Genomic DNA, 18036 nt, shown 5'->3' on the forward strand with positions numbered 1-18036 from the left:
GCCGCAGGCTGCTGCTGACTGAGGATTCGCGTGGAAAGAGTATTGCTGCTTCTTAGACCGTCGGTGTAACTTACTTTTCTCTTAATGGAGAAGAATGCAAATGAACACAACTATTAAAGAAGGTGGAATATTATATATGGAAAACCCAAAAGACTCCACCAAAAAACTCAGAATAAATGGATTTAGTAAAGTTGCAGTATACAAAATCTACATACAAAACTTGATGTTTCTGTACGCTAACCACAAACTGAAAAACAAATTAAGAAAAAAAATCCCATTCACAATAGCATTAAAAACAATACAAACTTAGGAACAAATTTAACTAAGGAGGTGCATAAGCTACACTTGATGAAAGAAATTGAAGAAGACACAAAAAATAAATGGAAGGACATCCCATGTTCCTGGATTAGAAGAATTAATATTGTTAAAATGTCCATACCACCCAAAGTGATCTACACATTGGATGGAGTCCCTAACAATGTTCCAGTGGCATTTTTCACAAAAAATAGAAAAAAAAAATCCTACAATTCATGTGGAAGCACAAAAGACTTCGAATAGCCAAAGCAATCTTGAGCAAAAAGAGTAAAGTTGGAGACATCACACTTCCTTACTTCAAATTATATTATAAAGCCGTAGTAATCAAACACTATGGTGCTGATAAAAACAGAACATAGATCAATGGAACAGAATAGAGAGCCCAGAAATAAACCCATACATATACAATCTTCAACAAGGGAACCAAGAGTACATAAGGGGAGAAGGATAGTTTCTTGGATAAATGGTGCTGGGAAAACAGGATATCCATATGCAAAAGAATTAAAATCAACTCAAAATGGATTAAAGAAACATAAGACCTAAAACCACAAAACCCTGGAAGAAAACAGAAAAACCTCTTCGGTATTGGTCATGGCAATGATTTCTCGGCTATAACACCAAAAGCACAAGCAACAAAAGCAAAATAAAAAAGTGGGACTAATTTAAACTCAAAAGCTTCTTCATGGCAAAAGAAACAATCAACAAAATGAAAAGGAAAACTATGGATTGGGAAAAAAATATTTGTAAACCATATTATAATACAGGGTCAATATCCAAAAAAAAAAAAAAAAGTCCTATAATTCAATAGCTCAAATATATATATTTGATTTAAAAATCGACAAAGGACCTGAATAGACATTTCTCAAAGAAGGCATATAAATGATCAACAGGTACATGAAAGGATGCTCAACACCACTAATCATCAGGGAAATGCAAATCAGAACCCAATGAGATATTACCTCACATCTGTTAGAATGGCTATTATTAAGAGAAGAAAAGATAATAAGTGTTAGTGAAGATGTGGAGAAGAGGGAATCTTTGTGCACTGCTGGTGGAAATGTAAATTTCCAGTGTGCAGTCACTGTGGAAAACAGAATGGAGGGATGTTCAGTGTGGCATATATATACAATGGAATATCATTCATCCTTTAAAAAGAAGGAAATCCTGCCATTTGTGACAACATGGATAAACCTGGAGGAAATTATGCTAAGTGAAATAAGACAGAGAAAGACAAATATTCTCTTACTTATATCTGGAATTGAAAATAGTAAAAAAAAATCATAGATGCAGAGAGTAAAATTGTGGTTGCCAGGGGCTTGGGGAGGGGGAAACGGGGAGGCGATGGTCAAGCAGTACAAAGTTACAGTCATACAAGATTAATTATCAAGAATTAACATCGTTAAATATTACTGATAAATATAACCTTGGAAATGTATACAGCATACTGCCTATAGCTAACAATACTGTGGTGTATATTTAAAACTTGCTAAGATGGTAGATCTTGAGTGTAATAATAATAATAATGGGGCACCTGGGTGGCTCGGTCGGTTAAGTGTCCGACTTCGGCTCAGGTCATGATCTCAGGGTCTGTGAGTTCGAGCCCCGCGTCGGGCTCTGTGCTGACAGCTCAGAGCCTGGAGCCTTTTTCAGATTCTGTGTCTCCCTCTCTCTCTGCTCCTCCCCTGTTCATGCTCTATCTCTCTCTGTCTCAAAAATAAATAAACGTTAAAAAAATAAAAAAATAATAATAATAATGCAGGAGGAAACTTGGTAGGTGACGGATATGTCTATGACTTTGATGATGGTGATGGTTTCACAGATGTATACTTATCCTCAAACTCGTAGAGTTGTATACATTAAACATGTGCAGCTTTTTACCTGTTGATCATACCTCAATAAAGTTTTTTAAAGTAATTGTACTAATTCACATTCTTATAGAAAGTACAGAGGAGTTCCCATTGTTTTTCATCCACGTCAGTACTTGGCATTTTCTTTCTTTCTTAGTGTAGCCATTCTGATGTGTGAGTGGCAGTCTCTTTGAACAACTTTTCCCGTGTTTACTGACCTGTAGAATATCTTCTTTAGTGAAGTGGCTTATCGCATTTTTGGCCCCTTTTTTCTTTTGAGATGTATTTTTCTTACTGATTTTTAGAAGTTTTTTTCATATATTGTGGATATAAATCCCATATCAGCTGTATATGTATGTGTATATATATATATATATATATATGTATATATATATATATATATTGAAAATATCTTCTCTCATTCTTTGAGTTGATTTTTCACTCCCTTAATGTTATTTGATGAAAACTGTTCTTAATTTTAATATATTACAACTTGCAATATTTTAGTTTTATGGTTAATGTTTCCTGTGTCCTGTTGAAAATATCTTTGTGTCTTCCAAGGTCAAGAAGGTATTCTCCGTTCCCTCTAAAATTTTTATTTTACATTGCAGAGTCTCCAACTATCTGGAATTGATTTGGGGCAGCATCATTGCATTGCAGTAGATTGTCATAAAATCAAGTCACCACATATGTATGAGCCTATTACTGGACTCTGTTCTGTTCCACTGACTTGTGTTGGTATCTCACTGTCTTAAACACTGTAGCTCTATAACAGATCTTTAAAAATGGCAGCAAAAGTCCTCCAGCTTTATTATTCTTCTGTAAATTTACCTTGGTGATTTTGGGCCCTTTGCATTTTCAGAATGCAGTTTTAGAATCAGCTTGTCAATTTCCACAAAATTTTCTGTAATTTTTAATCAGTACTGCATTAAACACATTTGGAGAAATTTTTATATATTTACAATATTGAGCCTTCTAGTCCATGAATGTTATATTCTTTCTTATTTAGGGCTTCTTTAATTTCTTACAGGAATCTTGTGTTTTTCAGTGTAGTGGACTTGTTCATTTTGTTAGATTCATTCTAAGGTCTTTGTCGTATTTTAATGTAAATGGTATGATGTCTTCTATTTCTTACTTATTGCAGGTATATAGAAGTACAATAGGCTTTTATTTATTGACATATACATAACAACATTGCTAAATCCATGAATTCTAAATTTATGTGGATTGTGTACCTAGAAAACCCAAAGCAAGTATATGATTTGCAAGTAATAACAGTTTCAGTCTTTTCTAATTCGTATGTCTTTTACTTCTTTTTCTCACCTTATTTCAATAGCTAGGACCTCCAGTAAAATTTCAAATAGAGGTTGTAACAGCAGACATCTTTGTTTTAACCCTAATGTTAGGGGGATCATTTAAACATTTTGATATTGAGTATGGTGTTTGTTGATTTGTTTGGCGGGGTGGGGGGGGGGGGACGTGAAGAGATATCCCTCAACAGACTCAGGAAGTTGCCCTCTGGTTTCAGTTTTCTACAGGTTTCATCATAAATGGGTCTTGCGTATTGTCAAATGTTCTTTACTTTTTTATTTACCAAGAGGACTGTATAATTTTTGTTTTTCTTCATTAGTGTGGTAAAATGCATTGAATGTTAAAAATACATTTCATTCCTGGAACAAACCTCATTTGCTCATGATGTAATATCCTTTTATATATCACTGGATTTGATTTGCTAATATTTTGTTAAATATTTTTGCATCTGTGATTATGACAGCTTGGTCTATATTGTTTTCTTTAATATCCTCATGAGATTTCAGAATCAAGTTTATTCCAGACACACACAAAAAAGTTGGGAAGTGTTCCCCTTTTATGTTTTCTGCGGGAATTTTTGCAAGATTGATGCAATTTCTTCCATTGTGTTTAGGCATAGGGTTTTCTTTATGATAAACTTTTATTGTTTTAAGTTTATTTATTTTGAAAGGGGGGGGGCATGAGTTGGGGGAGGGGCAGAGAGAGAGAAGAGGGAGAACACCCCAAGCAGGTTCCATGCTGTGAGCACAAGCCTGATGGCAGGGATTGATTCCAAGAACCATGAAATATGATACTTTTTTTTTAAGTTTATTTTTATTTATTTTGAGAGAGAAATAGACAGCAGATGGGGAGGAGCAGAGAGAGAGAGAGGCAGAATCCCAGGCAGACTCCGTGCTGTCAGTGCAGAGCCCAATGCGGTGCTTGAACTCATCAACCATGAGATTATGACCTGCGCCGAAATTAAGAGTCAGTCGCTTAGCCGAACCACCCATGTGCCCCAAGATATGATAAATTTTTTTAAAAATTTTTTTTCAACGTTTATTTATTTTTGGGACAGAGAGAGACAGAGCATGAACGGGGGAGGGGCAGAGAGAGGGAGACACAGAATGGGAAACAGGCTCCAGGCTCTGAGCCATCAGCCCAGAGCCCGACGCGGGGCTTGAACTCACAGACCGCGAGATCGTGACCTGGCTGAAGTCGGACGCCCAACCGACTGCGCCACCAAGGCGCCCCAAGGTATGATAAATTTTTAAACAGACTACTCAGATTTTCTGTTTCTTCTTCCACTAGTGAATTTGCAAAGTTTTTTCAATGAATTTGTCTATTTCACCAGATTGTCCAACTTACCACCTTAACATTTTTCATAATACCTTACATTTTTAATGTCTGTATAACCTATATTAATGCCTCTTTTTTCATTCCTGATATTGTTCATTTGTGTTCCCTCTCTTTTTGTCTTGCACTAACCAATTTCATAAGTAGTAAGATTTTTGATGTAGTTTTTCTCTATTGTACATTTGTTTCTACTTCACTGATTTCTGCCCTTTATTATTTCTTTCCTTCTAATTTGTTTAGGCTTGATGTGATAGCCTTTTTCTAGTTTCATCAGATTTGTCATATATATATATGCAGTTAACTGTCCAACTTCGGCTCAGATTATGATCTCACAGTTCATGGGTTCAAGCCCCATGTTGGGCTCTGTGCTGACAGCTCAGAGCCTGGAGCCTGTTTTGGATTCTACATGCGTGTGTCTCTTTCTCTGTCCCTACCCTACTCTGTCCCTACCCCTACCCTACTCATGCTCTCTCTCTCTCAAATAAGTAAACATTAAAAAATTAAATATATATAAAAAAGAAATACCAATAAATTGCGGTGCTTGGGTGACTCAGTCAGTTAGGTGTCTGACTTCAACTCAAGTCATGAACTCACAGTTCATGAGTTTGAGCCCCACACGGGGCTCTCTGCTGTCAGTGCAGCGCCTGATTTGGATCCTCTGTCTCCCTGTCTCTCTGCCCCCCATCTCTCTCGCAAATATAAATATACATTTAAGAAAAAAAGAAATCCCAATAAATCACAAAAAAATTAAAAACATATCAAAACCAAATAGGGTTTGTTCAAGAAATTTAAAAATGTAAAATCCTTAGCAAACTAAGAAGAGAAGAAAAGTTCCTTATTCTTACAATAACATCTAAAATTTCTACAGCAGCAGGGGTGCCTGGATGGCTCAGTTGGTTAAGCATCTGACTCTTGATTTCAACTCTCTCAAAAATGCATAAACTTTAAAAAAATAAAATTTCTACAGCAAATCACAATTAATGATGAATTATTATAATTAAGGGTAAAAAATTGAAAGCTTTCCCCACTAAGATCAGAATTAAGCAAGTATGCCCACCCTCATCACTTTGTTGAGGTTCTATCCAATGCATTTAAGGCAAAACACATGTATAAAAGACACAGATTGGGTGAAAATAAATAAACCTGTTATTATTCACAGATAACATGGTGATGCACATGGAAAATAAAATGGAATCTAAAGGTACATACCATAATTTAGCAATGTTGCTGGATTCAGATTCAAAGCTGATTTTATTTCTATGTACTTTCTAAATACTACCAACAAAGAAACTTTAAAAGTGATGCCATTTAGGAGTGCTTGACTGGCTCAGTCAGTGGAGCATGTGACTCTTGATCTCAGGGTTGTAAGTTTGAGCCCTACATTGGGTTTAGAGATGACCTTTAAAATATCTTCTTAAAAAAGTTATGCCATTTAAGATAGCATCAAAAACGCCAAATATCTAGGAAAATATCTAATAATGTGTAAGACTTCCACACTGAAAACCACAAACCATTCCTGAGAAAAATGAACTAAGAACCAAATAAATAGGGGGTATACTATGTTTATGGATTGAAATCTCCATTTTAGAATGTCAATTCTCCTAAATCGACATATACATCAATGCAACCCCAGGCAAAATTCCAGCAGGATTATTCGTGAAGATCTATAAGCTGATTCTAAAAATGTATGTGGAAACGAAAAGAGCAAAGAATGGCTAAGGCAACACTGAAGAAAAAGAACAAAGCTGGAGGGCCTATTACAAAGCCATTATAATTACGATAGCACGACTGCGGTACAAGGATAGACAAATAGAGCAATGGAAAAGAGTGGAGAAGTCTACGAACTTACCTGCAAGTATATCCCACCTGATTTATGACAGAAGAGACATGGAAGTACACTGGGGGTACAAAAATGGTGCTTGGATGGGTTGGGTGCCCATAAGAAAAGAAAGTCTTTGATGTCTACCTCATCCACAACAATGAGACCACACATGTCATATATATATATATATATATATATATATATATATATATATGTGCATAAACAAGAAAAGTTTTAGATGGAAGCAGATAAGACTATGATCATGACCTTGGAGTATGCAAAGATTTGCTCAACAGGAAACCAAAGGCACACACTTAAAGGGAAAAATAATACAACGGACTACTTTAAAATTAAGAAATTCTGCCAAAACATCTACTTAACTTCTTTCATTTGTACCATTCCTTCAATTAAGTAATTTGGTGCCCCCGCTCCCCAAAAAGAAGAAATTCTATTTATAATATACATGAATAAGAAAGAATGGGAGAAGATACAATGGATTCATACCGAGACTATGTAAAGACCTTTTAACAATATATAAGAAAAAGAGAGGTAATCAAGAGAAAAACAAGGCAACATTTTGAAAAAGAACGTTATAAAAGAAGACAGCCAAGAGGCCAACAAGCATAAAGAGTCTTAACTTCAGTAGTCACAGGGGGATGAAAATTAAAATCACAGTGTGATATCACTCCACACTCATCAGTATGGCCAAAATGGGGGGAAAACAGACAATATCAAATGTCGGGGGAATGTATATATATATTTCATATACATTTATTTATTACATACATTATATACATATTTATATAATATTATATATTATATGTTTTATATAAATATATATTTATATAATAATATTAAATTATAATATATATAATTTATATAAAGAAAGAGCACACACAAGCAGGGGAGAAGGGCAGAAGGAGAGAGAGAAAGAATCTCAAGCAGGCTCCACACTCAGCACGGAGCCCCATGCGAGGCCCCATCCCACAGCCCTGGGATCATGACTGAGCCAAAATCAAGAGTCAGGCACTCAACCAACTGAGCCACCCAGTTGCCCTTGCTGGGGGACTATTTGGAGCAACAGAATCCTCATACAATGCTGGTGGAAATATCAATTCATTGTTACAACCACTTTGGAAAACTGTTTGGTATTGTCTGTGAAAGCTAAAATATGCCTTCCAAACAAGGCGGCACTTTTTGCTATATTCTCAGAAGAATTTCATGTATAAATGTCCCAAAAGACATGTACAAACATATTTACCACAGCACTACTCTAATAGCCAAGTCTGGAAACAAGCCGAATGAACATGTACGCTAGAAGGATTAAGTTGCCTTGTATTCACACAATGGAAGAATACACAGATATGAGAATAAAAGAACTTCAACTACAGGGGTGCCGGATTACCTCAGTCAGTAGAGCATGGGACTTTGATCTTGGGGTCATGAGTTCGAGCCCCGCCTTTGGTGTAGAGATTACTTAGAAACAAAAACCAAAAAAAATCTTTTAAAAACACCCACAAAACCCTCAACGACACACAATAACATGTGAGTTTCAGAGTCACAATGTTGATCGCTTCTCGGCCTTTTGGCTAAGATCAAGTGCAGAGTCATAATGTTGAACCACAGAAGTCAGGTGCAATGTGCATACTGCTTGACTCCATCTACACAGAGCTGGAATACAGTCATACTAACCTATAGTGTTAGAAATCTGGGTAGCGGAGGGGCTCCACGTGGTATGAAATACCACATTTTCTTTATCCCTCCATCCAATGATGGATGCATAGATCATTTCCACTTCTTGGCTATCGTAAATGTTGTAATGCACATGAGAGTGCGGATACCTCTTCAAGATAGTGATTTAATTTTTTTTTTTTGATGCATACCCAGAAGTGGAATTGCTGGATTGTGTAGTAGTTCTATTTTTAATTTTTTAAAGAATCTCCTTGGGACTCCTGGGTGGCTCAGTTGGTTAAGCATCCAACTTTGGCTCAGGTCATGATCTCACTGCTCACGAGTTCAAGCTCCACATCAGGATCTGTACTCACAGCTTGGAGCCTGGGGCCTGGAGCCTCTCAGATTCTGTCTCCGTCTGCTCCTCCCCGGCTCACTCTCTCTCTCACAAATATAAAATAAAACATTAAAAAAAAAAAAAAAAGAAATCTGGGTAGTGGTTACCTCTGGGATTAGTGGCTTCATTATGGCATAAAAGTGGATCCTGGGATATTGGCATTAGTCAGTTCTTAATCTCGGTTTTGATTTCATCAGAAAGTGCAAATTGTGAAAATATAAGTCTGTACACTTATGATTTGGACTTCTTTCCTTATGAATGTTATACGGCCATAAGATTTATGGAGGAAGAAAAGACATCAGGTCGAGCAAGCAAGAGCCTGGAACTTTTATAAATCGCATCTGTGCTGGAAGCTGGCACAGAAATAACAAGACCACAAAGATAAGTGTTTGCCTGGGGACTGTAATGACCTCAGAACAGGAAAATGTCCAATGCATAAAAATATATGCAAATTAAGTTTTTTTAAATGTTTATTTATTTTTGAGACAAAGAGAGACAGCACGAATGGAGGAGGGGCAGAGAGAGAGGGAGACACAGAATCCAAAGCAGGCTCCAGGCTCTGAGCTGTCAGCACAGAGCCTGACGAGGGGTTTGAACCCATGAACTGTGTGATCATGACCTGAGCAGAAACTGACTGAGCCACCCAGGTGCCCTAAGCATGAAGTCTTCTTGATTCTCCCTTTCTCTCTCTCTGTCCCGCTCCCCCACTTGTGCATGCTCGTTCTCTCTCTCTCTCTCTAAAATAAAAATAACATAAAGACCTTCTCTGATGAACAAAATAAGATAATTTACCACTAACAGATCTTTACTGGAAGGAAAGTTAAAGGAAGTTCTTCAAATAGAAGAAAAATGATATCAGATGGAAACTTAGATTTACACAAAAAATGTAAGCTGCAAATGGGAAAAATGTAGGTAAACGTAAAAGCGGTTTTTGTCACCATTAATTTCTTTAAAATATTATTTTTAAAATAAAAATTATGGGGCACCTGTGTGGCTCTGTTTGTTAAGAGTCTGACTTCGGCTCAGGTCATGATCCCACTGTTTGTGAGTTTGAGCCCCGTGTCAGGCTCTGTGCTGACAGCTCAGTTTCCGTGTCTCCCTCTCTCTCTACCGCTCCCCCACTCATACTCTGTCTGTCTGTCTGTCTGTCTCTCTCCCTCAAAAATAAATAAACATTAAAAAACATTAAAAAAAATTTTTTTTTCAACGTTTATTTATTTTTGGGACAGAGAGAGACAGAGCATGAACGGGGGAGGGGCAGAGAGAGAGGGAGACACAGAATCCAAAACAGGCTCCAGGCTCTGAGCTGTCAGCACAGAGCCCGACGCGGGGCTCAAACTCACGGACCGCGAGATCATGACCTGAGCTGAAGTTGGACGCTCAACCGACCGAGCCGCCCAGGCGCCCCCAAACAACTCCGTTTTAAAATGAGCAAAATATCAGTCACTTCCCAAAAATAAATGGCCAACGAACATTTGAATACATGTTCAACACCATCAGACATCAGGAAACATAAAACCACAGTAAGATATCACTATATAACTACTCAAATTGTTAAAATTGAAAGGACTAAAGATCAGGAAGCATTGGACCTCTCCTGTACTGCGGGCAGGAGTGTGAAATGCTAACACCCACTTTGGGGGATAGTTCGGCAATTTCTTATGAAATATAATTACCATACGACTCAACAATTTCACTTCTATGTATTTATCCAAGAGAAATGAAAACGTACGTCCATACAAAGACTTATACATGATGTTCATAGGAACTTTGTTCATAATAGCCAAAAGTTGGAAACAACTCAGTGACTAGATAAATAAATTATGGTAGAGTCGCAGAATAGAACACTGTTCAGCAATGAACAATGATATGATTGAACAGAATTCTGCTCAAGAATGGACAACTGACACAATTACAATAAATCTCAAAAAAACATTTTGCTGAACAAATAAGCCAGGCACAAGAGAGCACGTATTGTATGACTCCACTTATATGAAATTCTAGAAGAGTCAAAATTAATCTATAGTGACAGAAAGCAGATCAATGTTTGCCTAGTTGCCTGTAGTTGGGAAAGAAGGTGCAATTGACTGCAAAGGAACATGACAGAACATTTCGGGATGGTGTAAATGTTTTATATCTTGACCGTAGTGTTGGTTACATGAATGTATACATTGGGCAAAATGCACTGACCTTATAATGGTCAATGCATTTATAATTGTGCTTTTTCCTGTCTGTGGATTATACTGCAATAAAATTGACTTAAACAGGGGAGCCCGGGTGGCTCGGTTGGCTGAGCGTCCAACTTCAGCTCAGGTCATGATCTTGCGGTTCGTGAGCTCGAGCCCGCGTTGGGCTCTGTGCTGACAGTGCGGAGCCTGCAGCCTGCTTCAGATTCTGTATCTCCCTCTCTCTGCCCCTCCCCTGTTTGCGCTCTGTCTCTCTCTCTCTCAAAAATGAACATTAAAAAAATTTTTAATAAAATAAACGTAGAAGGAAAAAGCAATCGAAATATCTCTATTAGGCAAATAAACCACTAATAAGTGCTGCAGACAAGAGCCACAGATGGATGCTAATATTACTGGGCAAAAGTATGAGGAAACAATATTTGTATAGTCTCAAAGTATCTCCCTTAATACACTTATTAATTACAAAGGGAGGGGCGCCTGGGTGGCTCAGTCGGTTAAGCGTCCGACTTCAGCTCAGGTCATGATCTGGCAGTTCGTGAGTTCAAGCCCCGCGTCGGGCTCTGTGCTGACAGCTCAGAGCCTGGAGCCTGTTTCAGATTCTTGTCTCCCTCTCTCTCTCTGACCCTCCCCCGTTCATGCTCTGTCTCTCTCTGTCTCAAAAATAAATAAACATTAAAAAAAATTTAAAAACAAATTACAAAGGGAAAAACAGTAACTTTATAGTGGAGAAGCAGAGCAGACAGCACTGTAACCAAATGATCAAAGTCAGCATCACCAATAATAAGACACATGGACACCAGGAAGCCCCGGATACAATTCACTGAGAAGAACGCAAAATCATTCATATGGTATTCTTGGCAAAAATGCATAATTCAGTTCAACCTAAAAGATAGCAGACAGTCCCCAACTTTAGGGACATTCTACAAAGCAGCTGTACTCTTCAAAAGTGTCAAAGTCATGAAAGGCAAGGAGATACAGAGGAACTGTCATAGACTATAGGAAGCCCAGAAGACAGGACAACTAACTGCAGTGTGGAATCCTGGGTTCAATCCCGGAACAGAAAAAGGCAGCAGTGGAAAGACTGTTGAAATTCAAATCAGGTTGGTAGTTTAGTTAACAGTATACTTTGTTAATAATAATATAATAATAATAACAGTGCTAATCTCCTGGGGTTTTTTGTTTGTTTTGTTTTTTAAGTTTATTTATTTATTTGGGGGGGAGGGGCAAAGAGAGAGGGAGAAAGAGAGGATCTCAAGCAGGTTCTGTGCTGCTAGCACAGAGCCCGACATGGGGCTTGAACTCACAAACCATGAGACTACGGCCTGAGCTGAAATCAAGAGTCAGATGCTCAACCAACTGAGCCACCCAGGAGCAACTAATCTCCTGGTTTTGATCATTGTACTATACTGTTAATATCAGCGGGAGCAAGGGGAGGAGACAAATGGGAATTCTCTGTATTATCTGCAACTTTCCTCCAAATCTAAAATTATCTAGCATTGCAGTACCCACCTCACTGTCTCTGGGTCCACCAGATGCACGTCATGAGGACACTACGGAGAGGGCCACATGCTGAAGAACAGACCTCCCGCCAACTGCCAGCACTGTCTTCCATGTGTGTGAAGGGGATCCCCCACCCCAATCATGCTGTCTGATGACTGCAGCCCTGGAAAATGTCTTCACTGCCAGGGCTTTGAGCCAGAACCGCCCAGCAAAGCCTCCCCACTACCTGACCCACAGAAAGTGTGTGTGGTAATAATAAACGTTGATGGCTTTGAGTGTCTTTTTAAGAGAAAATGTTGCTGTTGTGCACAGTGGCCACCAGATGGCGCCTGGATTCCAAGGATGGAAACAAAGCTGCGGCCAACATTATAAATAGATCAATTCCCCTGAGTTAGTTTATAAATGTACCACAACCCTAATAAAAATGCCATCAGGGCTTTTTCCTAGACCCAAACAACTTGATTATGAGGTTTATTTGGGAGTACAACAGGCAAAGAAGGAGAAGGAGGAGGAGGAGGAGGAGAAAACAAAGGAGTAGCTCTACCAGACATTAAAACCCATGTAAAACAATGTGGTATTGGTGTGCGAATAAGCATACAGATCAAGGGAAAATTTATAAAATCCAGAAATAGAACCAATTGTTCATGTACATTTGTATAATAATATAACCTTTTTTTAATTTAGGAAAGGACTTTGGGCACATATCTAACTTACTAGTGTTGGAACAAATAGACAACCCAGGGGAAAGCTGGAATCACTCCTCACAACGGAAACCACCTTACATTCGAAGTGTATCAAAGTTATAAGCAAAAAACTACAACCCTCCCATAATACAAGGAAACACTGCTGAGTCTCCTAATGACCTGGGAACCGGATACATTTTCCAAACTATGCCTAGACTTTCCAAAAATTCATCAAAAGAAGCAATATAAAAAAGAATCTTGATGGGGTGGCTGGGTGGCTCAGTCGATTAAGTGTCCAACTCTTGATTTTGGTTCAGGTCATGATCTCGCGGTCCGTGAGTTCGAGCCCTGCATCTGGCTCTGTGCTGACAGCGTGGAGCCTGCTTGAGATTCTCTTTCTCCCTCTCTCTGCCCCTCTCCTGCTTGTGCTCTCTCTCTCTCTGAAGATACACTATTTATATATGTATAAATACACACACACACACACACACACACACATACACCCAGTATTTAAAAAAAAAAAAAGCACAGAGTCCAATGTTGGGCTCGAACCCATGACCTGAGCCGAAATCAAGTCAGAACCTTAACCAACTGAGCCACCCAGGTACCCCTAATCAGGCCTTTTAAATATCTTCCATCAGGGGTGCCTGGGTGGCTCAGTTGGTTAAGCGTCTGACTCTGGCTCAGATCATGATCTTGCAGTCCATGAGTTCGAGCCCTGCATCTGGCTCTGTGCTGACAGCTCAGAGCCTGGAGCCTGCTTCCGATTCTGTGTCTCCCTCTCTCTCTCTCTCTCTCTCTGACCCTCCCCTGTTCATGCTCTGTCTCTCTCTGTCTCAATACCTACAGCTAATTTATTTGTGAAGCTAAATATCTTCCAAATAGCATACTACTTTTGGTGTTATGATAACTTCCAACTTTACACTTAAAGCATAAAGCCACATTTTTAGAGGAATCCATGGTATTCCAGTATTTATGAAGTCTGTCTCTCTCTGTCTCAAAAATAAATAAACGTTAAAAAAAATTTTAAATACCTTCTGTCACTTCTTCACCTCACTCCCACTGCTCTGGTTTGGACAATCTTCACATTTAAGCTGTATTATGGCAGCGAGCTCTGGACCCATAAGAGTCCAGTGAGGAGACAGAAACTACACCAGCTACTTTAACAGAGAGACTCTAGGGTTCCCAGGTGGCTCAGTGAGCTGAACGCCCAACTCCCGATTCTGGCTCAAGTCATGATCTCACCAATCGTGGGTTCGAGCCCTGAGTCAGGCTCTGCGCTGCCTGCTTGGGATTCTCTCTCTCTCTCCCTCTGTCCCTCCCCCAGATTAAATTAAAACACAGACTGCTGGCCCTGAGTAGGGGTCTCCTACGGGCCTGGGGCGGGGCCTGAAACTCTGCGTGTCCAACAAGCTCCCAGGTGATGCTGACCCCTGTTGGGAGGGGGGACCTCACTCTGAGAACCGCAGCCTGGTATACCATATACCATAGCTAGCCCTGCTAGAGCTGGGGGGCACAGAGACCCAGAAGAGAGGGCACCAGCCGCCTGGTGCTGATGTTTGTGATAAAACTGAGTTTCCACATGCTAGCACACTACACACTGGACTCGGGTGCTCCTGCTGTGGCCGCCGCCACAGGGAAAAAGCATTGCTGGGGGAACTCACACCAGAGCAGCAGGCAAGTTCCTTCTGCGTGGGGTGTCCAGCCCTCCCGGGAAGAGGTTCCTGGGAGGCAGGACTTCCAGCGCTAATGCTGGGAAAGTCCTGGGCAAACTGGAACGAGTTGATCACCCGACTTGTGCAGTCTAGCAAGCCCTACTGCCAGGATCTCACAGAGAACCATCTGGCAAAGCAGAAACGTGGTTTCCCGGCTCAGCATCACAGTGCGGAGCAGAGGAAGGTGGGTTTGGAGCCCAGAGAGAGTAACTTCATCATTGATCCTGACTCATCATGGTCTCCCTGGTTCTCTTCCGTCCATCCTGGGGGTGCCATCAAGAGCACGTTACACACAGGGAAAACCAATCGTTTCAGACTCTTGCCAGAAGCTTTGCAATAGGTTCCGGTGCCTTTGTGATTTATAGCGAGAAACAGATATTGGATCTTTGTCCCCTTTCCAGACGGAGTCCCTAAAACCCTTGGATTTCCAGATAGTAAGAGTGATAAAGAGAAAGGAGCATCTTTTGTTTTTCGTAACAAGCCTGTTTCAACCACATCTGGGTTTAGGCTAATGGGGTGACTTCTAGAAAGCCCCTAGGATGAGAGCTGTTTGTCAGAGAACCACCTTGGAGAACTCTGACCTCTGGGAAGGGAAGAGAGAGTGGAGGTTGAGTTAATCCCCAAAGGCCAATGACAAGCAATCATGCCTAGGTAGTGAGCCTCACTCAGACCTTCTAAGGGCTTCCGGGCTGAGGGTGCATGCCCGGAGAGGGCACGGAGGCTCTGAATCACTCTCCCTAACCCTATGCATCCCTTCCATTGGCCTGTCCCTTTATAATAAGCCAGTAATCCAGGAAGAAAACTGCTTTCCTGAGTTCCATGAACTGTTCTAGTAAATTATGGACCCAAAGGAGGGGGTCATGGGAACCCCAATCTGTGGCCAAGTCAGACAGAAGTTGGAGGTAACCTGGGAACCCACTACTTGCAGGGGAGGGGCCGGTCTTGTGGGATGGAGCCCTTCACCTGTGGGACCCCACACTAACTCCAGATATTGAAGTCAGAATTGAAGTGGAGAATTGAATTGTAAGATATCCAGTCAGTGTCCCCAGGGAACTGGAGAAATTTGTGCTGTGGGAAAATCCCCCAGTATTGTTTAAACGTTTCTTTATTTTTGAGAGAGAGACAGACAGAGCATGAGCTGAGGAGGGGAAGAGAGAGAGGGAGACAGAATCCGAAGCAGACTCCAGGCTCTGAGCTGACAGCACAGAACCTGAAGCGGGGCTCGAACCTACAAAGTGTGAGATGATGACCTGAGCTGAAATTGGACACTCAGCTCAACCGACTGAGCCACCAGGCACGCCCAGTGACCAGTTTTGAGAGTAGGGCCATGAGTAGACAAAGTCACAGAATTTATCCTTTTCGCTGCCTACCAGCCAATTTCGTACAGCATGAACAGTTCGTGAAAGTTACTTTCTGTTACAGTCCAGCCTCATCCCCTTTCCTGAACTTTATATCCCAGAGATATATGAATCTTCAAGATTCCTAAAGCGAATCACATTCTCAAGGCGCGATGCTTTGACTATGCTATTCCCCCATCTGAGTGAAAAGGACATAAACCCTGATGTTTTAGAGGAAAATGGATCAGAACATGTGCTTCCCCCTTTTAAAAATGGGGGTTAGTTTTCAATCGATGAAGTCTTAGCTGGATTTGAAGGCCAAAGAAAATCTCAAAGCAAATGTATTTTTGAATTCCACAGTATTTACTGTTCTCAAGCTTCTAACACCCGAGGAGAAAAAGGATGATAAGACTGCCCGTGCTAATGAAACTTGCTAGTTTTTCTTTCCTGTTAAAGATATTTATACCTGAATTCTTTCTAAGGCCTGAAACATTTTTAGATGAATTCCATCCAGGAAAAGCAATGTTGGTTTGAAAATTAGAGATGGTTTATAAAATCATATCTGATGATTTAAAAGATTCAACAGTAGTTTGCTAAGCCCGGTTTTTTGTTGTTGTTTTGGGGTAATCTCTGTACCTGGTGTGGGGTGTGAACCCACGACAACCCAGAGATCGAGTCTCACACTGCCAACTGAGCCAGCCAGGTGCCCCTCCTAAGCTTGTTTTTAAACTCAAAGGCTATTAATTAAGCTCCTGGTGTGGTTTGTGGTTAAGAGTGATTTTGCTTTTTTTCTCTCTACTGTGCTTTTTTTTTTCTAATGTTTATCTTTGATAGAGAGTGTGAGTGGGAGGGCAGTGAGAGAGAGAGACAGAGGGTCCAAAGCGGGGCTCGAACTTACAAACCATGAGGTCATGACCTGAGCTGAAGTCGGACGCCTAATGGACTGAGCCACCCAGGAGCCCCGCAGTAGCACTTTGGAGAAGACTGAGCTCCAAGGCAGCGCCGGATGATTATTATTTTAACCTTGAGCAAGTCTGTGGTTACCTGAGTCTCAGCTGACTCACGGACAGAAGGCGGAGGGCAGTGGGCGCTCTGGAGTCAGACTGTTCTGCTGGGCAGCTGCCCAATCTGTGGCCTCCTATGAGTGACTGAACTGCCAGGGGTCTGCCTGCTCTTCCCACAGAACAGGGACGGTAAAGAGGGTTCCTACGTCATCCGTCCCAGTGACGATTAAATGAGGCGATGTGCGTTAGGTCCGAGCACAGGGCTTGAGGCTTCAGACAGAATTTAAATGGTCACTGTTGGAGCTATTTTCTTTATTTTTTAAAATGTTTATTTGTTTTTGAGAGAGAGACGGAGCGTGAGCAGGGGAGGGGCAGAGAGAGAGAGGGAGACACAGAGACAGGATCGAAGCAGGCTCCAGGCTCTGAGCTGTCAGCACAGAGCCCGACGCAGGGCTGGAACTCATGAACCGCGAGATCATGACCTGAGCTGAAGTCGGACGCTTCACTGACTGAGCCACCCAGGCGCCCCTTACTTCGTAGTTGGAAGAACTAAAAGCAGTGATATGTTCAGTGATTAACCGTGATCTGGCATACAGCAAGTGCTTGCTTACTGAATCCCACACTTCAGACTCCTTGTGTCTCTGTAAACTGTTCTGGGGCAGCTCCGTCTCCACCGGAATGCACCCCCTCTGACCAGCTAGCTCTGCTACCTCTTGTGCATCCCCCAGGAACAAATGTTCTCCAAAAGAAGGACCCAGGGAAGAGCTAGTCAGGGGCACCTGGGTGGCTCAGTCGGTTAAGCACCCGACTCTCGATTTCAGCTCAGGTCCTGATCTCATGGTCCCTAAGATCGGGCCCTGCATCGGGCTCTGTGCTGATGGTGCAGAACCTGCTTGGGATTCTGTCCCTCTCT

The 18036-nt window shown here is 40.9% G+C and overlaps 1 protein-coding gene across 3 annotated transcripts in view; it reads right to left on the reverse strand.

Moving 5' to 3' along the window:
• The window catches only part of LOC112851309 (uncharacterized), a 46059-nt gene that overhangs the window by 20040 nt on the left and 7983 nt on the right, over positions 1–18036 (reverse strand). The window lies entirely within an intron of this gene.

This window comes from Puma concolor, chromosome E2, assembly GCF_028749965.1.
Source record: "Puma concolor isolate L17-30 chromosome E2, mPumCon1.1.hap2, whole genome shotgun sequence".
NCBI classification, from domain to species: Eukaryota; Metazoa; Chordata; class Mammalia; order Carnivora; family Felidae; genus Puma; species Puma concolor.